At 38.7% G+C, this 25,555-nt stretch overlaps 2 long non-coding RNA genes across 3 annotated transcripts; one reads left to right on the forward strand and one right to left on the reverse strand.

Moving 5' to 3' along the window:
• Positions 1-98: 98 nt before the first annotated feature.
• LOC145540843 (uncharacterized) lies at positions 99-18,252 on the forward strand. 2 transcript variants are annotated; one of them, XR_014078582.1, is made up of 4 exons: positions 99-177; positions 3,219-3,379; positions 10,598-10,693; positions 16,661-18,252. It is a non-coding gene; the product is annotated as an uncharacterized LOC145540843 (long non-coding RNA). The 2 variants fall into 2 exon arrangements; XR_014078583.1 differs by having other exon boundaries at positions 99-2,090; positions 16,661-18,194.
• Positions 103-24,263, reverse strand: LOC145540844 (uncharacterized). The gene is made up of 2 exons (XR_014078584.1): positions 23,385-24,263; positions 103-1,191 (listed from the first exon to the last, which is right to left on the reverse strand). It is a non-coding gene; the product is annotated as an uncharacterized LOC145540844 (long non-coding RNA).
• Between the last annotated feature and the right edge of the window lie 1,292 nt (positions 24,264-25,555).

The following is a 25,555-nucleotide window of genomic DNA, read 5'->3' on the forward strand; positions in this document are numbered from 1 at the left end:
CTGATCCATAATCAGACATGTTGTCCGTTGTGCCACGCCCCCCATTGATGACATATTTAGGAATGTTTATGTAGAGTATTGGGCTTCCCTCTTGGCTCAGTGGTAAAGAATTCAGCTGCAATGTAGGAGACATGGATTCAGTCCCTGGTTTGGGAAGATCCTCTGCAGAAGGAAATGGTAATTCATTCCAGTATTCTTGCCTGGGAAATCTCATGAACAACAGAGACTGGTGGGCTAAGTCCATAGGGTCACAAAGGAGTAGGACATGATTTTGCAACTAAACAACAACATGTATAGTACTGTGGATCTGGCAAACAGAAATAGTTTTACATATTCTTTTCTAATTTGGATTTTTTTTTCCCCTCTATAATTGCTGTCCTTTATCGAGCCCATCTTTGCATGAAAGATGGGATCGATAAAGACAGAAATGGTAGGGAACTAACAGAAGCAGAAGATATTAAGAAGAGGTGGCAAGAATACACACATTAAAAAAATGCACAAAAAAGATCTTCATGACCCAGATAATCACGATGGTGTGATCACTCACCTACAGTCAGACATTGTAGAATGTGAAGTCAAGTGGGTCTTAGGAAGCATCACTACGAACAAAGCTAGTGGAGGTGATGGGATTCCAGTTCAGCTATTTCAAATCCTGAAAGATGATGCTGTGAAAGTGCTGTACTCAATGTGCCAGGAAATCTGGAAAACTCAGCAGTGGCCACAGGACTGGAAAAGTTCAGTTTTCATTGCAGTCCCAAAGAAAGGCAATGCCAAAGAATGCTCAAACTAACACACAATTGCACTCATCTCACACGCTAGTAAAGTAATGCTTAAAATTCTCCAAGCCAGTCTTCAGCAATATATGAATTGTGAACTTCCAGATGTTCAAGCTGGTTTTAGAAAAGGCAGAGGAACCAGACATCAAATTGCCAACATCCGCTGGATCATCAAAAAAGCAAGAGAGTTCCAGAAAAACATCTATTTCTGCTTTATTGACTATGCCAAAGCCTTTGACTGTGTGGATCACAATAAACTGTGGAAAATTCTGAAAGAGATGGGAATACCAGACCATCTGACCTGTGTCTTGAGAAACCTGTATGCAGATAAGGAAGCAACAATTAGAACTGGACATGGAACAACAAACTGCTTCCAAATAGGAAAAGGAATATGTCAAGGCTGTATATTGTCACCCTGCTTATTTAATTTATATGTAGAGTACATCATGAGAAACGCTGGGCTGGAGGAAGCACAAGCTGGAATCAAGTTTGCCAGGAGAAATATCAATAACCTCAGATATGCAGATGACACCACCCTTATGGCAGAAATTGAAGAAGAACTAAAGAGTCTCTTGATGAAGGTGAAAGAGGAGAGTGAAAAAGTTGGCTTAAAGCTCAACATTCAGGAAACTAAGATCATGGCATCTGGTCCCATCACTTCATGGCAAATAAATGGGGAAACAGTGGAAACAGTGGCTGACTTTATTTTTCTGGGCTCCAAAATCACTGCAGATGGTGATTGCAGCAATGAAATTAAAAGATGCTTACTCCTTGGAAGGAAAGTTATGACCAACCTAGATAGCATATTAAAAAACAGAGACATTACTTTGCCAACAAAGGTACATCTAGTCAAGGCTACGGTTTTTCCAGTGGTTATGTATGGATGTGAGAGTTGGACTATAAAGAAAGCTGAGCACTGAAGAATTGATGCTTTTGAACGGTGGTGTTGGAGAAGATGCTTAAGAGTCCCTTGGACTGCAAGGAGATCCAACCAGTCCATCCTAAAGAAGATCAGTCCTGGATATTCATTGGAAGGACTGATGTTGAAGCTGAAACTCCAATACTTTTGCCACCTGATGCGAAGAGCTGATTCTTTTGAAAAGACCCTTATGCTGGGAAAGATTGTGGGAGGGGGGAGAAGGGGATGACAGAGGATGAGATGGCTTGATGGCATCACTGACTCGATGGATATGATTTTGGGTAGACTCTGAGAGTTGGTGATGGACAGGAAGGCCTGGTGCTGAGGTTCATGGGGTGGCAACAAGTCGGACATGACTGAGTGACTGAACTGAACTGAACTGACTAATTGCTGTGGTTAGTATTTTTAAAATTATGTTGATCAAAAATGGTGAGAAGGGATATTTGCCCTATTTCTGATCTTGGAAATGCTTTTAGTTTTTCACCATTAAGAATGATGTTAGTTGTTGGCTGGTATATGACCTTTGTATATGGCCATTTATTATGGGATAGGCTTCCTCTATACCTACTTTCTGGAGAGTTTCTAATCATAAATGGTTGTTTAATTTTATAAAAAATATTTTTTTGCATCTATTTAGATGATCAAGTAGTTTTTATTTGCCAGTTTGTTGATATAGAGTATCATGTTTATTGATTTACATTTATTGAGGAATCCTCATATTTCTGGGATGAATCCCATTCGATCATAGTGCATGATCCTGTTAATGAGCTGTTGGACTCAGTTTGCTGGTATTTTGTTTAGGATTTTTGTGTCCATGTACATCAGTGATATTGGTCTATAACTTTATTTATTTATTTAATTTATTTATTTTTTCCTGTGATATCATTGTCTGATTTTGACATCAGGAGTATGGTGCCTCATAGAATGAAATAAGTTCTTTCCTCTGCAAAATTTTTGGAAGATTTTCAGAAAGGTAGACATTAACTCTTCTTTAAATGTTTGAGTTAATTCACGTTTGAGGCCGTCTTGTTCTGGACATTTGTTTGTTGGAAGTATTTAAATCAGTTTCAGTTTCATTACTTGTGATTGGTCTGTTCATATTTTATATTTGTTTCTGGTTCAGCCTTGGGTCATAGTACCTTTCTAAGGTTTTTCCCATTTCTTCCAGGTTGCCCATTTTATTTGCATACATTTGCTTGAAGTAGTCTCTTATAATCCTTTGTATTTGTGTTGTTTGTTGCAAATTCTTTTCTTTCCCCCCTCTCAAATTTTATTGATTTGAGTCCCCTCTCTTCTTTCTAGCTAAAAGTTTTTTGTTTGCTTGTTTTAATTTTGTTTATCTTCTCAAAGAACTAGTTTCACTTATCTTGCTATTGTTTTCTTGGTCTCTATTTCACTTATATCTGTCATAATTTTTATATTTTTTCCCTTGTACTAAATTTGTGTTTTATTTTTTCTTCTTTCTCTGGTTTCTTCAGTTGTAAGGTTAGGTGGTTTATTTGAGATATTTCTTGTTTCCTGAGGCTTCCCAGGTGGCTTAGTGGTTAAAGAATCCATCTGCAATGCAGAAGTCACAGGGGATACAGATTTGATCCCGGGATTGAGAAGAGCCCCTGGAGGAGAGCATGACAATCCACTCCAGTATTCTTGCCTGGAGAATCTCATGGACAGAGGAGCATGGCAGGTACAGTCCATAGGGTCACAAAGAGTTGGACATGACTGAAGTTACTGAGTATGCATGAGGCTTATTTCTTATGGTAAAATTTTACTGCTATAAACCTCCCTCTCAAAAATCGCTTTTGCTACACCCCATAGGTTTTGCATTGTCATATTTCCATTCTCATTTATGTCTAGGTATTTTTTTTTTAAATTTCCTCCTTGATTTTTCAGGGATCCATTGGTTATTTAGTAACAGATTGTTTCGTTTCCATGTGTTTTTTTTTTTAACTTTTTTTTTTCATTTCATTTCATTTCACTTCCATGTTGTTTCTGTTCATTGCTAAGATGTGTTTGACTCTTTGAGATACGTGTCCTTCACTATTCCCTAGAATTTGTTCAAATTCATGTCGACTGAGTTCAGTAATGTTATCTAACCATCTCACCCTCTACCACACCCTTGTCTTTTTGCCTTCAGTCTCTCCCAGCATCAGGGTCTTTTCCAATGAGTCAGTTATTTGCATAAGGGAGCCAAAGTATTGGAGCTTCAGCTTCCACATCAATCTTTCCAATAAATATCCAGGGTTGATTTCCTTTAGGATTGACTGGTTTGATATCTTTGTGATCCAAAGGACTCTCAAGAGCCTCCTCCAGCATCACAATTGGAAAGCATCAACTGTTTGGCACTCAGCTTTCATTATGATCCAATTCTCATATCTGTACATGACTATTGGAAAAACAATAGCTCTGACTATGCAGATGCTTGCTGGTAAAGCAATGTCTCTGCTTTTTAATATGCTGTCTAGATTTGCCAGAGTTTCTTTCAAAGAGTGTGTGTCTTTTAATTTCATGGCTGCAGTCACCGTTGGCAGTGATCAGTCCCTCACTTTCAGTCTGTATTTGTCCCTAGCTCGGAGTTGATTCTCTTGTATATATTATATTATTTTTTCATCACATCACCTTTCTATGTCATGTAGTTGGAACATTTAATTCATTCACACTTAAGGTAATTGTCCATATGCAAATTAGTGTTACTATTTCCTTAATTGTTTGGGGTTTGTTTTGTTGGTCTTTCTTTTCTTCTTCTCTGGTTCTATTTCCTTGGGATTTGATGACTGTCATTAGTGTTGTGATTGAAATCCTTTTTTTGTGTGTATGTATATATTGTAGTGTTTATTTATTTATTTTTTTGGTTTGTTTCCCATGAGCTTTTGCCATAATAGTCTATATATGTGCAAAGTTCTTTAAGTTGCTGTCTCTTGATTTAAAGTGGAATTCCCATTTCCTACATTTTTACTTTCTTCATGGTTTCTTTTTCAATATCATTACATGTTTGGATGATTTCCTACTATTACTTTTGTTTGCCTTCACCAGTAAGCTTTTCCATCGGTGATTTTCTTGTTTCTAGTAATAGCATGTTTTTTTATGCCATAAAAAAAGGCTAAAGTTCCTTTAGTCTTTGTTGTAAAGCTGTTTTGGTGGTGCTAAATTCTCTTATATTTTGCTCTTCTGTAAATCTTTTAATTTCTCCACTGAAACTGAGTGAACTCTTGCTGTGTAGAGTATTCTTAGTTGTACATTTTTCCCTTTCACCACTTTAATTATAGCATGTCACTCTTTTCTGACTTGTAGAGATTCTGCTGAAAATCCAGCTTATAACTTTATGGTCTTTCCCCTTTATGATACTTATTGATTTACTCTTGTTGCTTTGAATATATTTTTTCTTGTATTTAACTATTGCCAGTTTAATTAGCATGTGTCTCAGTGTATTCCTCCTTGAGTTTTTTTTCCACATGGGACTCTCTGTGCTTCCTGGAATTGGGTGACTGTTTTTTTTCCCATGTTAGAAAAGTTTTCAGCTATAATCTCTTCAAATGTTTTGTCAGGCCCTTTCCCTTTCTCTTCTTTTTCTGGGACCCCTATAATGCAAATATTGATGCAATTAGTATTGTTTCAGATGTCTCTGAGACTGTCTTCATTTCTTTTCATTTTTTTTTCCTTAATTTTGTTCTGTGACAGTGACTTCCACCATTATGTCTTTCAGCTCACTTATTCGTTCTTCTGACTCATTTATTCTGCTAGATTCTAGTGTATTTTTCCTTTCAGTTATTGTGTTGTTCTTCTGCTTATTCTTAAAATTTCTGTCTCTTTGTTAAAGATTTATTCTATCTTCCCTGACTGTGCTTCTATTCTTTTCAAGATTTTGAATCATCATTACTTTGAATTATTTTTTAGGTAAATTGCCTACCTCCTCTTCATTTAGTTATCTTTGTGGGGTTTTACCTTGTTCCCTCATCTGCAACATATTTCTCTGTTGTATCATTTTTTGCCTTAATTTCTGTGTTTGTGGTCTTCTTTCTACAGGCTGCAGGACCATACATAGTTCCTGTGGTTTATGGTGCCTTCCCCCTGCTGGGTGTGGTTGGTCCAGGGGCTTTTTTAGGCATCTTGGTGGGTGCACTGGTATGGCCTCTGGTGGATGGAATTAGCTGCTCTCTCTAGTGGGCAGGGTCATATGTGTTTTGAGGTGGCTGTGAGCTTAGTACTACTTTAGGCAGCCTGTCTTCTGATGGATTGGTTTGTGTCCCTATTGTGTTGGTTGTTTTTCCTGAGGTTTTACAGTACTGGAGCCTGCAGATTGTTGGGTGAGGTCAGTTCTTGGTGCCAGTATGGAGACCTCTGGGAGAGCTCAGGTTAATCAATATTTCCTGGGGCCTCTACTACCTGTGTTCTTCCCCTTAAAGAGAGTTACAGATAATCCCCACCTATCTGGGAGGCCATATAAGACCCCTACTTAGATCTGTCCCAGGTTCTGTGGAAGTACTGCATTGTGCAGGGTCTCAGTGCATGTGAGACCTTGTATGCATCCTCCTAGAGTAGAAACTCTGTTTCCTCCAGCTCTGTGGAGCTCCTGCACTCTAGCCCTGTTGATCCTCAAGGATAAATGCTCTGGGGTTTCTTCCTTCTGATGCCAGAATCTCAGAATGTCTTGGAGGGCTATTTTTATGTGAGACCATCCCTGTGTAGCCTGTGTGGGCTTAATTTTTTGTTCCAAGTTTTGTTTTTAGTATAAATGTCTCCTGTCTCTTTCCTCAGTGTATGCTGCCTAATATCCCTTCAATAGGTGGTGTGACTAATGTTGTGGTGACCATAGCCTGCACTACATACTGAGTAGGGCCTCCCCTTTGCAGTTGTCTCTGCTCTGTCAGGGATGGGGTCTGCTCCCTAGTTTTTGGAGTAGGGGCTCCCAAATCTGTTTCTTATCTGTGTTTCTAATATGCTGTGTGAGGTAGGTAGGGTTGGAGCATTCCAACTGGAAGAGGATCACTGAGTATTCATCTTCTGCAGCTGTTCATCTGTGAGTGTACTCTGTAATGTTACCTTTCATAAGCTGTGCAAGCTCTCAGGTTACACAGTGGTTGGCACTGCTCTCAGTCTCACCTTAACTGTAGTCATGCTAGAAATTACCCCTGATGACTCTTAGATTTTGTTTTCACCAGGCCACCAGTATCGATCCATAGAAACCATGTCTCAGGACTAAACTAATCATTAATCCAGGCCCAATGTGGGTTCCATGGGGACAATGGCACAGGTCCCATCCCACTTCGTCTCCTCTTCCTTTTCCTTCCTTCTTTCTCTCATCATACTCCATTACAGGGAACTTTCCTTTCCTCTCAGGTTTCCAAAGTCCTCTGCCAGTGTTCAGGAGGTGCTCTGTGAGAATTGTTCCATTTGCAGATGTAATCTTGATGCTTTTTTGGAAATAGATGTACTGTGTCCTCCTACATCTTGGCTGTCTTGACTCCTCCCCCTATAAATGTAGCTTTGGGGAATATAAAAGTACTTCTTTTTTATTTTGGAAATCAAGCAATCAAAGCAATCAGTCATAGAAGATAATTCAAGATGTCATCATCTAGAGACAACCACAGTTGGTATTTTGCTTAGGTCTTTTTGTATTATATACATTTACACATATATATGTCACATAAATTTTAATAATGTTGTATCTTACTGGGATAATTTAGCATTTTTATTTAATGATGTATTATATTCCCTGAATTTCAGGTAGTTTTACATTATTTCTAATGTCTGCAGAAAAGTTCACAATATAAACATAAACTTTATAAATAATGTCTTATTCTGGCATTTGGATTACTTCTCCTTTGGATTTGATTTAATTATGGTTACTTTGCAATGATATTATACATAAAAAATACTAAATGTATCTACCTAGCAGTAGATTGATAAACTAAAATATGCATATATTTTAAATCATTTGATAGCTTTATCCAAATTATCCTTTCAAAACTTAGTTATTTACATTCCTGCCTGCAATGAATCAAAGGCCATTTTCTCACATGTTTACCAGTGAGAAAAACTAAACTTTACCAAAGCAGTAGGCAAGACACCACATTTTGTGTTACACTATTTTGTTTAATTGTGGTGTTAAATGGTTTTTAATATATTTTACTTTCTTTTATTTCTATACATACTTTTGCTTACTTTATCACAAGCTTCATGTAATTGTAGTTGCGTGACATTTTATCTGGAGAAGGCATATTCTGAATACAATTTCACCAGAATTTGATGCAGGGACAACATCCTGTTAAAATTACACATACTTATAATTCCTCAGCATTACAAATCATCAGAAGTTTCTTTAACGAGGACAAAGATTTTCTTCTTCAGTGAAATTAAAGGTGTCAAAATTCAAAATGCCTGTTTTTTTTTTTTTTAATGGATTATGAAGTGACCTTCTTCTGTCTGCTGTGTTGGGAAATAGATGATGAGACTGAACAATAGCAGACAATCTCTCTCCCCCGCCCCCCCTGCCTTTTTTTCCCCTGGCCATCATGTTGGAAGTTAGTAGCAACCATTGACCTGGGAACAAAATTGTAATATACCATGTAGCTGTTCAGTTTTCCCAACACCATTTATTGAAGAATATGTTTTTCTCCATCATACAATGGGGAATACAGTTCAACTGTGTTGAATAAAACTGCTGAGGGCAGACATCCTTGTCTCATTCCTAATCTTAGAGGGGATGATTTCGGGTTGCCCAGTTTTGCCTTTTTGTGTAGCTGCACTGGTTATTGCTGGGCTTCTATCCTGCTCCATTGGTCTATATTTCCATTTTCGTGTCAGCACCATACTGTTTTGATGACTACAGCTTTGTAGTATAGTCTGAAGTCAGATAGTCTCTTTCCTCCAGCTCTGTTTTCCTTTTTCAATATTGATTTGGCTATTTGGGTTTTTCTGTGTCTCCATATAATTTTAAGTTTTCTTGATCCAGTTCTGTGAAAAATGCCATTGGTATTTTGATGGAGACTGAATTGAATCTGTAGATTGTATTTGATAGAGTAGTCATTTTGAAAATATTGATTCTCCTAATCCAAGAACATGGAATAACTTTCCATCTGTTTGCATCATCTTTGATTACTGTCATAGGTGTCTTACGCTTTCCAGAGGTCAAATCTTTTGCTTCCTTAGGTAGGTTTATTCCAAGGTATTTCATTCTTTTTAATGCAATAGTAAATGAGATTGGTTCTTGAATTTCTCTTTCTATTATTTCTCGGTTAGTGTATAGAAATACAACAGATTTCTGTATATTAATTTTGTAACCTGTAACTTACCTAATTCATTGATGAGTTCTAGTAGTTTTCTCATTGTGTCATTAACATTTTCCTTGTTTAGTATCATGTCATATTCAAACAGTGACAGTTTAAATTCATTTTTTTTTCCAATTGGGAATTCTTTTATTTGTTTTCCTTCTCTGGTAGCCATGGCTAGAACTTCCAAAACTGTGTTGAATAAAACTGCTGAGAGTGGACGTCCTTGTCTTGTTCCTAATCTTAGAGGAAATGCTTTCAGGTTTCACAGTTGAGGATGAAGTTAGCTGTAGTTTTGTCATAGATGACTTTTATTATATAAGGTATATCCTTCTATGCCCAGTTTCTGGATAATTCTTTTATCATAAATGGCTGTTGAATATTGTCAAAAGCTTTGTCTGCATCTACTGAAATGATCATATGATTTCTATTCTTCAATTAGTTGATATATGGTATAATACACTGATTGACTTGCAGATAATGAAAAATCTCTGTATCCCTGGGATAAATCACACTTGATCATACATGGTATATGAGTCTTTTAATGTGTTGTTGGATTTGAATTTCTAGTATTTTGTTGAGGATTTTTGTGTCTATTTTCACAGTGATATTCACCTGCATTGTGTGTGTGTGTGTGTGTGTGTGTGTGTGTGTGTGTGTGTGTGTGTGTTATCTTTGTCTGGTTTTGGTATCATGGTGATGATGGACTCAGAGAATGAGTTTGAAAGTTTTACTTCCTTTGCAATTTTTGTGTATGCGTTTGAGAAGGATAGATGTTAGCTCTTTAAATGTTTCATAGAATTTTGTAGCCACCTAGAATTTTGATAGGTGTCTGTGAAGCTACCTGGTCCTGGGCTTTTCTTCATTGGGAGTTTTTGATCAGAGTTTCAATTTCAGTACTCGTGATTGGCCATTCATATTTTCTATTTTTTTCCTGGTTCAGTCTTGGGAGATTGTCTGTTTCTAAGAACTCGTCAGTTTGTTCCAGGTTGTGTGTGTGTGTTTTGCATACAGTTGCTCAGAGTAGTTCCTTATGATCCTTTGTATTTCTGTAGTATCCTTTGTAATCTAACCTTTTTCATTTCAAATTTTATTGATATGAGTCCTCTCCTCTTTTTTCTTGATGAGTCTGCCTAAATGTTTATCAATTTTATTTGTCTTTTCAAAGATTCAGATTTTAATTTCATTGATCTTTCCTATTATTTTCTTCATCTCTATTTAATTTATATCTGTTCTGATCTTTATCACTTCTTGCCTTCTACCAATTTTAGGTTTTCCTTGTTACTCTTTATCTAGCTTCTTTAAGTGTAACACCATTAATTTTATTTGAGATTTTTCTTGCTTCCTGAGATTTGGTTGCATTGCTATAAACTTCACTCTTAAAATTTATTTTGCTGTATCTCATAAGTTTTGGATCATTGTGCTTTCATTTTCATTTGTCTCTAGGTATTTTTTGAGTTTCTGTTTTATTTCTTTGGTGAAGAATTGGTTCTTTAGTAGCACATGTCTGTGTTTCTTAGTTTGTTTTTTTTTTTTCATGTAATTTGTTTCTGATCTCATAATGTGGTCAGAAAAGATGCTTAATATGATTTCAATTTTTCTTTCTTTCTTTCTTTTTTTTTTTTTAATTTACTGAGGTTCACTTTCTGGCCCAGAATGTGACCAATCTGGAGAATGTTTCATGTGCACTTGAGAAGAATATATATTCTGCTGCTTTTTGGATAGAATGCTCTGTAAGTATCAATTAAGTTCATCTGGCCTAATGAGTTATGTAATGTGTTCCCTTACTGATTTTCTGTCTGGCTGATCTGCCAATTGATGATACTGAGATGTTAAAGGCCCACCAGTGTTATTGTATTACTGTTAATTTATCCTTTTGTGGTTGCTCTTAGTATTTGACTCTTAAGTCAAATTGAGGGGCCACTATGTTGGGTGCATGCATGTTTACAATTGTTATATTTAATTCTTGGATTTATTCCTTGACCATTGGTGGGGAAATTGGACAGTTACATTAAAAACAGACCATTTATTGTACACAAAAATAAATTCAAAATGTATTAAACACCCAAATGTGAGACTGGACAGGATAAAACTCGTAAAGGACAACATTGGCAGAACACTTTCTGACATAAATCACAGCAATATCATTTTTGAGCCATATCCCAGAGTAATGTAAATAAAAATAAAATATGAAAACTGAACCTAATTAAACTCAAAAGCATTGGCACAGCCAGGAAACCTTAAACAAAATGAAAATACAGCCATAAGAATGGAAGAAAATATTTCCCAGTAATGTGACCTATAATGGATCAGTCTCCAAAATGTATATACAACTCATGCAGCTTAATATCATTAAAACAAAAGGCTCAATCAAAAAAATGGGTAGAAGACATAAATAGACATTTTTCCTAATTAGACATATGGATGATCAAGTTCAGTTAAGTTCAGTCGCTCAGTCGTGTCCGACTCTTTGCGACCCCATGAATTGCAGCACGCCAGGCCTCTCTGTCCATCACCAACTCCCGGATTCTACCCAAACCCATGTCCATAGAGTCGGTGATGCCATCCAACCATCTCATCCTCTGTCGTCCCCTTCTTCTCCCGCCCCCAATCCTACCCAGCATTAGGGTCTTTTCCAATGAGTCAACCCTCCGCATGAGGTGCCCAAAGTATTGGAGTTTCAGCTTCAACATCAGACCTTCCAATGAACACCCAGGATTGATCTCTTTTAGGATGGATTGATAGAATCTCCTTGCAGTCCAAGGGTCTCTCAAGAGTCTTCTCCAACACCACAGTTCAAAAGCATCAATTCTTCAGTGCTCAGCTTTCTTCACCGTCCAACTCTCACATCCATACATGACCACTGGAAAAACCATAGCCTTGACTAGACGGACATTTGTTGGCAAAGTAATGTCTCTGCTTTTAAATATGCTATCTAGGTTGGCCATAACCTTCCTTCCAAGGAGTAAGCGTCTTTTAATGTCGTGGCTGCAATCACCATCAGCGGTGATTTTGGAGCCCAAAAAAATAAAGTCTAACACTGTTTCCAGTGTTTCCCCATCTATTTCCCATGAAGTGATGGGACCAGATGCCATGATCTTAGTTTTCTGAACGTTGAGCTTTAAGCCAACTTTTTCACTCTCCTCTTTCACCTTCATCAAGAGGCTCTTTAGTTCTTCTTCACTTTCTGCCATAAGGGTGGTGTCATCCGCATATCTGAGGTTATTGATATTTCTCCCGGCAATCTTGATTCCAGTTTGTGTTTCTTCCAGCCCAGCGTTTCTCATGATGTACTCTGCATATAACTTAAATAAGCAGGTTGACAATATACAGCCTTGACGTACTCCTTTTCCTATTTGGAACCAGTCTGTTGTTCCATGTCCAATTCTAACTGCTGCTTCCTGACCTGCATACAGGTTTCTCAAGAGACAGGTCAGATGGTCTGGTATTCCCATCTCTTTCAGAATTTTCCACAGTTTATTGTGATCCACACAGTCAAAGGCTTTGGCATAGTCAATAAAGCAGAAATAGATGTTTTTCTGGAACTCTCTTGCTTTTTCGATGATCCAGCGGATATTGGCAGTTTGATGTCTGGTTCCTCTGCCTTTTCTAAAACCAGCTTGAACATCTGGAATTTCACGGTTCACATATTGCTGAAGCCTGGCTTGGAGAATTTTGAGCATTACTTTACTAGCATGTGAGATGAGTGCAATTGTGTGGTAGTTTGAGCATTCTTTGGCATTGCCTTTCTTTGGGATTGGAACGAAGACTGACCTCTTCCAGTCCTGTGGCCACTGCTGAGTTTTCCAGATTTGCTGGCATATCGAGTGCAGCACTTTCACAGCATCACCTTTGAGGATTTGAAATAGCTCAACTGGAATTCCATCACCTCCACTAGCTTTGTTCGTAGTGATGCTTTCTAAGGCCCACTTGACTTCACATTCCAGGATGTCTGGCTCTAGGTGAGTGATCACACCATCGTGATTATTTGGGTCATGAAGATCTTTTTTGTACAGTTCTTCTGTGTATTCTTGCCACCTCTTCTTAATATCTTCTGCTTCTGTTAGGTCCATACCATTTCTGTCCTTTATCGAGCCTATCTTTGCATGAAATGTTCCTTTGGTATCTCTAATCTTCTTGAAGTGATCTCTAGTCTTTCCCAATCTGTTGTTTTCCTCTATTTCTTTGTACTGATCGCTGAGGAAGGCTTTCTTATCTCTCCTTGCTATTCTTTGGAACTCTGCATTCAGATGGGAATATCTTTCCTTTTCTCCTTTGCTTTTCGCTTCTCTTCTCTTCCAAGTTATCTGTAAGGCCTCCTCAGACAGCCATTTTGCATTTTTGCATTTCTTTTCCATGGGGCTTTTCTTGATCCCTGTCTCCTGTACAATGTCATGAACCTCTGTCCATAGTTCATCAGGCACTCTGTCTATCAGGTCTAGACCCTTAAATCTATTTGTCACTTCCTCTGTATACTCATAAGGGATTTGATCTAGGTCATACCTGAATGGTCTAGTGGTTTTCCCTCCTTTCTTCAATTTAAGTCTGAATTTGGCAATAAGCAGTTCATGATCTGAGCCACAGTCTGCTCCCGGTCTTGTTTTTGCTGACTGTATAGAGCTTCTCCATCTTTGGCTGCAAAGAATATAATCAATCTGATTTCGGTGGTGACCATCTGGTGATGTCCACGTGTAGAGTCTTCTCTTGTGTTGTTGGAATAGGGTGTTTGCTATTACCAGTGTGTTCTCATGGGAAAACTCTATTAGCCTTTGCCCTGCTTCATTCAGTACTCCAAGGCCAAACTTGCCTGTTACGCCAAGTGTTTCTTGACTTCCTACTTTTGCATTCCAGTCCCGTATAATGAAAAGGACATCTTTTTTGGGTGTTAGTTCTAAAAGGTCTTGTAGGTCTTCATAGAATCGTTCAACTTCAGCTTCTTCGGCATTACTGGTTGGGGCATAGACTTGGATTACCGTGATATTGAATGGTTTGCCTTGGAAACGAACAGAGATCATTTTATCATTTTTGAGATTGCATCCAAGTACTGCATTTCAGGCTCTTTTGTTGACCATGATGGCTACTCCATTTCTTGTAAGGGATTCTTGCCCACAGTAGTAGATATAATGGTCATCTGAGTTAAATTCACCTATTCCAGTCCATCTTAGTTCGCTGATTCCTAGAATGTCGACGTTCACTCTTGCCATCTCCTGTTTGACCACTTACAGTTTGCCTTGATTCATGGACCTAACATTCCAGGTTCCTATGCAATATTGCTCTTTACAGCATCGGACTTTGCGTCTGTCACCAGTCACATCCACCGTTGGATACCGTTTTTGCTTTGGCTCAATCCCATCATTCTTTCTGGAGTTATTTCTCCACTGATCTCCATTAGTATATTGGGCACCTAGTGACCTGGGGAGTTCATCTTTCAGTGTCCTATATTTTTGCCTTTTCATACTGTTCATGGGGTTCTCAAGGCAAGAATACTGAAGTGGTTTGCCATGCCCTTCTCCAGTGGACCACAATCTGTCAGACCTCTCCACCATGACCCATCCATCCTGGGTGGCCCCACACGGCATGGCTTAGTTTCATTGAGGTTAATGTCAGCGGCGGCTGACAGGGCCTAGGCCGGGCCAGGACCTGGGTGCCGGGGGCAGCGGCCGAGAGGGCCTAGGCCAGGCCAGGGGACCGGGGACAGCAACTGACAGGGGCTAGGGTGGGCCAGGAGCTGGGGGCGGCGGCTGACAGGGGCTAGGCCGGGCTGGGGGCTGGGGCCGGGGGCCAGGGGCGGCGACCGGCAGAGCCTAGGCCGGGCTGGGGGCTGGGGGCCGGGGGTGGCGGCCGACAGGGAAAACTAGCTAATCTGATCACACGGACCACAGCCTTGTCTATCTCAATGGATCATCAAGAGGCACATGAAAAGATGTTCAACTTCACTAATTGTTACAAAGAGATATCACGTCACATCCATCAGAATGGCTATTGTTAAAAATTCCACAAACAAACATCAAATACTGGACAGAGTTTGGGGAGAAGGTAACCCTCCTATACTCTTAGGGGGAATGCAAATTGGAACAGTCACTATGGAGAAGAGTATGAAAGTTTCTTAAGAAAATTAAAATAGAGCTACCATATGATTCTGTAATCTCACCCCAGGGCATGTATCCAGAGAAGTACTTGGCCCAAAAGGATACATTCATCCTAATGTTCATTGCACTTCTTATTTTATAATAGCGAAGACATGGAATCAACCTAGATGTCCATTGATAGAAGAATGGATAAAGACAATGTGATGCATATATACAATGGAATATTTTTCAGCCATTAAAAAGACTGGATAATGCCATTTGCAGCAACATGGATGGATCTTCTGAGTGAAATAATTTTGAAAGATAAATAGAAATCACGCATGATATCCCTTATAAGCAGAATCTTATAAATGATGCATATGAACTTATTTACAAAGCAGTAACAGACTCTCAGACTTAGAGAATAAACTTACAGTTACCAAGCAAAGGGTAGGAGAGAAAGTTAGGCAGTTTGGAATTGACATGTATGCAGTGCTATATTTAAAATGGATAATCAACAAGGATCTAGTGTATAGTATGGGAAATTCTGCTAAATATTATATATCAAACTAAATGGGAAAATAATTTGAAAAAGAATAGATGCAAGTATATGTATAACTGAATCACTTGCTGTATACTTGAAACTAGCACAATATTGTTAATCAACTATATTTTAATATAAAATAAATAAAACATTCAAAGGCATAATACACAATGACTGCTTTGAATATGTATTCTGGAATTTGTTCAGAAGAGCAGGAATTGTGTTGACAAAAAGGGCTACCCCTTTAGTGTGTTGGGCAGCAGGACCCTTTCACTATATATACACTTTGACTAAATGCATTAGAGAATTTTTGAGTTATTTTAGTCGTAGTGATTTATTGATAAATAGTTATTAAAATGAATAAAAAGGAGTATACATTCTTTTTTCTTTCTTTTACTGTCCTATCAGCAAGTACTTGTGAAGTATCTTTGCAACATCCAAACACCATCATTTCCTGTCTAGTTCAGGAATCATCTATATTATTTGCTTGTTTTGCTTTGCTTTTTGGTCAACTGCAGTTTCTGGCTAATTTCAGATCTCCCATTATTAGAAAACTATCAATGCCGTTATTGCTCATAATTATATAACTCTTCAGTATTCATGTTGAAATAATATAGATCTTCTTGTCTCTGTGGTTCCTAATATCACTTCTTTAATGCTGGTTACATACTCAAGATGCTACATCATCCATCCTATCACTGACTCCTGGCTTCCCTCACCATGGCTTCCCTCATAGCTCAGTTGGTGAAGAATCCTCCTGTAATGCAAGAGACCCCAGTTTAATTCCTGGCTCTGGAAGGTCTCTTGGAAAAGAGAATGGCTACCCACTCCAGTATTCTTGCCTGAAGAATTCCAAGGACAGAGCTATAGTCCAGGAGGTCACAAAAAGTTGGATATGCCTGAGTGACTAACATGTTACTTTTGGAAATAATAGACACATAGACAACAGGCATATGTGTGTTTTCTTATGTCATCATACAAGATACTCATGATTATTTGTTCGTATTTAAAATAACTTTAAAAAAAAGTATGGAAGTATATGCCATGACTGCTCATTTATTATACTCGTTTACCTTATTTCTTTTCAGAACTTAGGCATGTCATGGAAAGTGATCAAATGTAGAGGTTGAAAGAAGAATTGGCTGTGAAGAATCGTTTCTAGTCAGTCACAGGAGAAACTATGGAGAAAAAATGTTCCTTAGAGAATTTGAACGGAGAAGGCAATGGCACCCCACTCCAGTACTCTTGCCTGGACAATCCCATGGACGGAGGAGCCTAGTAGGCTACAGTCCATGGGGTCGCTAAGAGTAGGACATGACTGAGCAACTTCACTTTCACTTTTCACTTTCATGCACTGGAGAAGGAAATGGCAGCCCACTCCAGTATTCTTGCCTGGAGAATCCCAGGGACGGCGGAGCCTGGTGGGCTGCCGTCTATGGGGTCGCACAGAGTCGGACACGACTGAAGTGACTTAGCAGCAGCAGCAGCAGCAAGAAAACCCAACAGGAATCTTTTTTTTTTTTCTACAAATTACCAAATTTAAGTTACTACTCTATACTAAACTCAATAGAAACTTGAAATTTAAAGATAAATAAGACAAGATTCCTGACAGAATGTACAGACTCATGAACTACAAGTCTGATTATGTTCTCAACTAATACAATACTACATGTGCATATCAAATCAAGACAGTGAATTCTGCCTGTGGCAGTTGGTTAAGTCTTCATTGTAAATATGGCACTAGAGCTGAATCTGGACAACCTGATACACCCTGAAGAACAGGTCCATAAGTTTTATCAGATTCTCAGAAGGGTCCATAAACTAAAGGAATTTTAAGAAATCTTTATTTTGAAATGAAGAGAAATGGTAGAAAACAATTGATGTGAATCTTGAAGAAAAGCAGATTTCCAAGCAAATGCATAGTCTCCTTCACCAGATTAGGAGAACAATGGTATGATTAAAACATACTGATATGTTGAGCCATTATTGGTTCTGAGTCTTAAGAGGAACCAACTTGAAGAAAGACAGAGTTTAGAGTAAATACATAGTTCATTAACATAGCTTAAGAAAAACATTTCCACAAGAAAAACGCATTAACAAATGCTAACAAGCTCAAGGTTTGAGAAAAGTTAAGTTCAGATGGGACCAGGTGTCGTCATGGCAACACAGAATTTTAAATGAAACCTCCTCTTAATTTTTATAGAGAAGGGGGGGGGAAACACAATCTGACACTTGTAGTTTGTTTCCTTCTGCCATTTAAGAGAGAGATAAAAAATGTATGACACGTGTAGCCTGTTTCCTCCATTTGGAGACCCCTGGCCTTCCTGCCTGTTGCCCTCTCAACAGCACCATGTTGGTTCCACCTGCATTTGACCTAAACCCCAAAGGACCATAAAAGGGAAGAAAAGAGGCACAGACCCCATTGTAGGAAATCACCCCCCTATTTCCATGAATCAGGATGATCATCCCTTGTAACATCCTTCACTCCCTTCCCTTTTCTATTAAAAAAAAAAAAAAAAGGCTTGTCCCACTTGTAATCAGAGAGAAGGCACTTTCAGAGCATAAGCTCCACTTCTCCATTCCTTGGCCAACAAATAAAGTTTTTGTCTGTTGTTTCAAAAATAGTTTCATTTACTGTTTCAGTAAATACCCAAGCAGGTAAAGAAAAAAAAAAGAAAAAGAGGGATCAGTATCAGGAACATAGGATAGTAACTCTCCAATCCTCATCTCTCCTCCAAACCCCACCTCCAATTCAGGAACCATATAACTGGAATTCACTTCTAATATGTGTGTGTGTGTTTTATTATAATTTTTAAATAAAAATCTCAATACTTGAATAAAAATACAAACTGATTTTTGTAATTTTAGGTCAACACTAGATTGAAACAAACATACGTTGCAATAAAAGTTTATATCTTTGTCATTAGTAACTATAACAGAAACAATTTAGTGATATTTACTTTATGATACACATTGGACTAGGCATTTTATATTAACTTTTTTTTCATCTTTTGAATTTTATTGATTTAAGCAAAGGTTTCACTTAAGGGAACACTGAAAGTATTACAAGTTATGTTAGCTCTAGGTATTTAAAGTTGTTTGCTTGATACACTTTGACTCACAAATGCTTCAGCTATTCATCTGCTCATTTGTTGGTTTAACAAATACTTACTTGTCACCTATTATTGTTGATGTACTACTGATAGAAAAATAAAAGTGCCCTGTTTAATAACACATCATACTGGGAACATGAAAACTGATTTTAAATATTATATTGGAGGGTGAATAAAGTTTATTAGTACTGTTGCAAGTACTAATTTATCCCTACACTTCAGCTTTCTCCATTGATTCAAAATCATATCTTCTACAGTTATGCAAATTGCAGGTGTAGGCTATAGTGATATATCTGCTAAATTATTTTCCTTGGTAGTTAGATTTAACAACCTTGTGTGGTGAAGTGGTTGTGTCTTTATGTTATAAGCTGTTTTCTTTTGTTTTTCAAATAAAGTGAGCCATATCAATATTACTCCTTTTCTCTACCTACCAGATCCCCAGATGTTTAGATTATCTGGCCGTTTTATGTGGGCAGTATGCTATCCTTATGTATGAGTATATTATTAAAATCAACAAAGATTATATGTTGGTGAACATAAGAGTAACTAACATACTGTTATTATATAGTAGAAGCAGCTGAGCTGTAGAAGGAGAGGGAATAATTTTGTTATAATGAAGAATGTCAAACATAGGTAGACTAAATAACTCCTGCAGGCACAGTGAAAATTTAAACCCAGGATACTGTGATTTGAAAATCTATCCATTCGCTAATACATCATGTTGGCTGTTAATGTACACAAAATGTGGTAACACAAAACGTCTTTCATAACAAAAATAAGGCAAAATATCCTTATGTAATTTTCATACCACTTTAACATCAAAAAGAACCACCTTAGAATTTGATATGTATTAAATATCTTTCACAAAGACATTCCCTTTGACCTGGCAACTATCTTGGTAATAATAATAATAATAATTAAATATCATCATTAAAGAGCTGGCTTAAAAATCACCATTCAAAAAAACTAAGGTCATGTCATCCAGTCCCATCACTTCATGACAAATAGATGGGGAAACAATGAAAATAGTGACAGAATTTTCTTGGGCTCCAAAGTAACTGCAGATGGTGACTAAAGCCATGAATTAAAAGACACTTGCTCCCTGGAAGAAAAGCCATGACAAACCTAGACAGTATATGGAAAAAGAGAGACATTACTTTGCCAACAAAGGTCTATCTTGTCAGAGTTATGGTTTTCTCAATAGTCATGTATGGATGTGAGAAGGCTGAGCACCAAAGAATTGATGCTTTTTGACTGTGGTGTTGGAGAAGACTCTTGAGAGTCCCTTGGACTGCAAAGAGATCAAACAAGTCCATCCTAAAGGAAATCAGCCCTGAATATTCATTGGAAGGACTGATACTGAAACTGAAGCTCCAATACTTTGGCTACTTGATGCAATGAGCTGACTCATTTGAAAAGACCCTGATGCTGGGAAAGATTGAGGGCAGGAGGAGAAGGGGACGACAGAGAATGATATGGTTGGATGGCATCACCTACTCAATGGACATGAGTTTGAGCAAGCTCCAGGAGATGGTGAAGGACAGGGAATCCTGGCGTACTGCAGTCCATGGGGTAACAAAGAGTTGGACATGACTGAATGACGAACAACAACAACAATTTATCCACAGCAATCTCAGAGTTATTCCTAATGTTCTCCTCAGGCAGTTGTTTCACCCTTGGAAGTCACTGTAGCACTTCAACGTGCTCATTCCCTTTTTTTTTTTTTTAATTAGTTTATTTATCTATTCTTTAACTTTACAGTATTGTATTTGTTTTGCCATACATTGACATGAATCCACCATGGGTGTACATGTATTCCCCTTCCAGAACCCCCCTCCCACCTCCCTCTGCATCCCATCCCTCTGGGTCATCCCGGTGCACCAGCCCCGAGCACCCTGTATCATGCACTGAAACTGGACTATCTTAAGTGGATATTCATGTTTATATATTTAGTGCCTCTTCTTTGACTTTTTGTGGGAGTTTAAGCTCATCAATTAGTGCACACTGAAGCAATTCTGCCAAGAAGAGATGTGTATTAAAAGTGACATTGGAAAAATTCTTGTAACTATAGTACAATTTGATGCTATTTTTCTTTCTGAAACCTTTCAGCGAATTACAGTCAATCAAGAATGAAATCCTTTCTTATTATTTTGAGTTGTCTGTCTCCTTTTGCCCTACAAAATATCACTCTATCTCTAGCTCTTTGAGCTTCAGCCAAACTGCACTATCAGTTCTTGGAATGCACTGATGCTCCCTCTATACTTAGGATAGTTGAAAATGAGGCTTTTCTGCTTTAGAAAAATTTGTCATTCTGTACCCCCTGTATCTTATCATGCTTACCCATTCTTCAGTTTTTGACTCAATGTTGCTGCTGTTATTGTTCAGTCACTGTCATGTCTGACATTTTGTGACCTCTTGGGTTACAGAACAACAGGCTTCCCTCCCATTCACTATCTCCTGGAGTTGCTCAAACTTTTGTCCATTGAGTCAGTGATGCTATCCAACTGTCTGATCTTCTGTTGCCCTTTTCCCAGCATCAGGATCTTTTCTAAAGAGTTGGCTCTTCCCATCAGGCGGCCAAAGTATTGGAGCTTAAGCCTCAACATCAGTCCCTCCAATCAATATTCAGGGTTGATTTCCTTTAAGATTGACTGGTTTGATCACCTTTCTGTCCAAGGGACTCTCAAGAGTCTTCTCTAGCACCACAGTTTGAAAGCATCAATTCTTTGTCCAACTCTCATATCCATACATGACAACAGGAAACAACATAACTTCGACTAGACAGACCTTTGTGTGCAAAGTGATGTCTCTGCTTTTCAATACACTAAGTTTTTCATAGCTATTCTTCCCAGGAGCAAGCATCTTTTAATTCCATTGCTGCAGTCACCATCCACATTGATTCTGGAGCTCCAGGAAATGAAATCTGACACTGTGCCATGAAGTGATATGACCAGATGCCATGATCTTCATTTTCTGAATGTTGAGTATTAAGCCAGCCTTTTCATTTTGCTCTTTTACCTTCATCAAGAGGCTTTTTAGTTCTTCTTCACTTTTTGCTACTGAAGTGGTATCATCTATATATCTGAGGTTGTTATTTCTCTCTGCAAACTTGATTCCAGCTTGTGCTTCATCCAGACCAGCATTTTGCATGATGAATTCTGCATATAAGTTAAAAAAGCAAGGTAATGATATACAGCCTTGACATATTCCATTCCCAATTTTGAATCAGTCCATTGTTCCACGTCCAGTTCTAACTGTTCCTTCTTGTCCTGCATACAGTTTTCTCAGGATGCAGGTAATGTGATCTGGCATTCCCATCACATTAAGAATACTGAAATCAGATTGATTATATTCTTTGCAGTTAAAGATGGAGAAACTCTACATTGAGCATAAACAAGAGCAGGAGCTGACTGTGGCTCAGATCATGAACTCCTTATTGCCAAATTCGGATTTAAATTGAAGACAGTAGGGAAAACCATTAGACCATCCAGGTATGACCTAAATCAAATCCCTTACGATTATACAGGGGAAGTGATAAATACATTCAAGGGATTAGATGTGACAGACAGAGTGCCTGAAGAACCATGAACAGAGATTCATGACATTGTACAGGAGACAAGGAGCAAGACCATCTCCAAGAAAAAGAAATTCAAAAAGGCAAAATGGTTGTCTGAGGAGGCCTTACAAACAGCTATGAAAAGAAGAGAAGTGAAAGGCAAAGGAGAAAAGGAAACATATACCCATTTGAATGCAGAGTTCCAAGGAATAGCAAGGAGAGATAAGAAAGTCTTCCTCAGTGATCAATGCAAATGAATAGAGGAAAATACTAGAACGGGAAAGACTAAAGATCTCTTCAAGAAAATTAGAGATACCAGTGGAACATTTCATGCAAAGATAGGCACAATAAAGGACAGAAATGGTAAAGGCCTAACAGAAGTAGGAGATATTAAGAAGAGGTACACAGAAGAACTATACAAGAGTACATAGAAGAGTACACAGAAGAACTGTACAAAAAAGACCTTCATGGTGCAGGCAATCACAATGGTGTGATCACTCACCTAGAGCCAGACATCCTGGAATGTGAAGTCAAGTGGGCCTTGAGAAGCATCACTATGAACCAAGCTAATGGAGGTGATGAAATTCCAGTTGAGTTATTTCAAATCCTAAAAAATGTTGCTGTGAAAGTGCTGCACTCAATATGCAAACAAATTGGAAAATTCAACAATGGGCACAGGACCGGAAAAGGTCAATCTTCATTCCAATCCAATGAAAGGCAATGCCAAAGAATGTTCAAACCACTGCACAATTTCATCCATATCGCACACGAGCAAAGAAATGCTCAAAATGCTTCAAGCTAGGCTTCAATAGTACATGAACCAAGAACTTCCAGATGTTCAAGCTGGGTTTAGAACAGGCAGAAGAACCAGAGATCAAATTACCAACATCCATTGGATCATAGAAAAAGCAAAAGAATTCCAGAAAAGCAGTCTACTTCTGCTTTAATAACTATGTCAAAGCCTTTGACTGTGTGGAACACAGCAAACTGTGGAAAATTCTGAAAGAGATGGAATACCAGAGCACCTTACCTGCCTCCTCAGAAATGTGTATGTGGGTCAAAAAGCAACAGTTAGAACCGCATGTGAAACAGCAGACTGGTCCCAAATTGGGAAAGGAGTACGTCAAGGCTGTATATTGTCACCCTGCTTATTTAACTGTATGCAGAGCACATCATGGAAAATGCTGGGATGGATGAAGCACAAGCTAGAATCAATATTGCTTGGAAAAATTTCAATAACCTCAGATATGCAGATGACACCATGCTTATGGCAGAAAGCGAAGAGGAATTAAAGAGCCTCTTGATGAAAGTGAAAGAGAAGCATGAAACCTGGCTTAAAACTCATACTTCAAAAAACTAAGACCATGGCATCCAGTCCCATCACTTCATGACAAATAAATGGGGAAACAATGGAAGCAGACTTCCATTGCAGACAAACAATTACAGACTTTATTTTCTTGGGATCCAAAATCACTGCAATTGGTGATTTCAGCCTTGAAATGAAAAGTCATGACCAACCTAGACAGCATATTAAAAAGCAGAGACATTACTTTGCTGACAATGTTCCATCTCGTCAAATCGATCGTTTTTCCAGTAGTCATGTATGGATGTGAGAGTCGGATCATAAAGAAAGCTGAGCACCCAAGATTTGATTTTTTTGAACTGTGATGTTGGATAAGACTCTTGAGAGTCCCTTGAACAACAAGGATTTAAAACAGTAAATTCTAAAGGAACTCATTCCCGAATAATCATTGGAAGGACGGATGCTGAAGCTGTATCTCCAATACTTTGGCCACCTGATGCCAATAACTGATTCATTGGAAAATGTAGAGACCCAAGGACAAAAAAGCAGATAAAACCAAGGAGAGTCTTGGAATGCAGGAACGGAAAAAACAGACCCTTTTGTCTTCTCTCCCTCGTGTTCTAACTACTAATGGATTTCAGGTCCTCCTGAGTAGTATAACCTGTCTCCCTTCCTACCCCACACAGAGAGAAGGTATTTGCCTGAATCTTCCCCAACCCAGTATACATGCCTCATCCAATGAGCAAATGACCTGCAAGGCCCCTACCACACTCCTTGTACCTTGGGTATAAAAGAGGACTAAGGACCCCTGTTCAACATTGGTTCTCCCTTGAACTGGCCCACTGTTCTAACAGAGTGTCCCACTGTAATCAACTTTATTTTTCTCTCGTTCTGCCTCATGTATGGAAATTCTTTTCCAACCCATGCTTGGACCATGACATTTTTGGTGGCCCATACCAGGACTTGGGGTCTTTTCCCTACCTCCTGGCTGCTCCTTTCTCATAGGGACCCTCTGAGAACAGGCAAGTGCTGTGGAAGCAGCTGAGGAACTCTGTCCAGGGTTACCCTCTGGTGTGTTCCAAAGGCCCCAGTGCTCACAGTGCCCCAGTAGCTTCCACTTGAATGGGCGAGGGTCTCTCCTTTGTCTTCTTTCAAACTGAGGACTAGGCCAACCAATATTGGGTGGACACAAGTCAGGCACTTAAAAGCCATTAGGACGCCAGCCACCTGAAGACTCCCATGTGAGGATAAGGGGGACATGGAACAGATCAGGCCACAAGGGCATACGCCCCCAGCAAGACAACTTCCCTGCACTGTGTCAGGCATATAGTGGTTGAAGCAAAACAGAGACCATTGTCCCCTGGCCACCGCCTCCCCAATAGGATTGTAGGCAGGATTCCTCAGCCTTCTTCCCTGTCACTTTCACTTCTTTCCCTTTTGGTCCTGATTGATTTACAGGAGCCTGGGTGTTGCCTCTGAACCTTCCCAAGAGTGCCTTCCACGTTTCAGGGAATCACCAGATGGTGAGTCACCTAGTTGCTCCTGGGAATCTCTTTTTCTGCTCGGGTTACATGGTGCCTTAGCTCTGTCCTTCTCTGCCTGGGTTACATGGTGCCTTAGCTGCACCCTTCAAATTCTTCTGATGTGACAAAGACCTCACTTCCCACCAGAGGTACAATCCAAGATTTTTATCAGCTGATATGCCCCTGATATAAAAGACAATTTGAGCACTATTTGGTCCATATTTTAGCTATAAAATTTTGACTACATAAAGGAAAGATGACTTTTTGACACAGGATGGCCATGATATTCTTTAGACTCCAGAGAAAACTGGTTAAAATGACCCCCCACCTTTGGAAACTGCAAGATGAGTTCTTTTTGAATATGTAATTAAAAACAACTATCTTGTTAAAAGGCCTGCCTAGGGAAAAGCTTGAAGTTAACCCTTTCCATGTCCTTGAAATACACAGCCAACTTGGTCCGAGACCTCATCTTTGGACAAATTAGAACT

The sequence above is a fragment of the Giraffa tippelskirchi genome, chromosome 3, assembly GCF_054371585.1.
Source record: "Giraffa tippelskirchi isolate mGirTip1 chromosome 3, T2T-mGirTip1v1.2.pri, whole genome shotgun sequence".
Classification (NCBI taxonomy): Eukaryota; Metazoa; Chordata; class Mammalia; order Artiodactyla; family Giraffidae; genus Giraffa; species Giraffa tippelskirchi.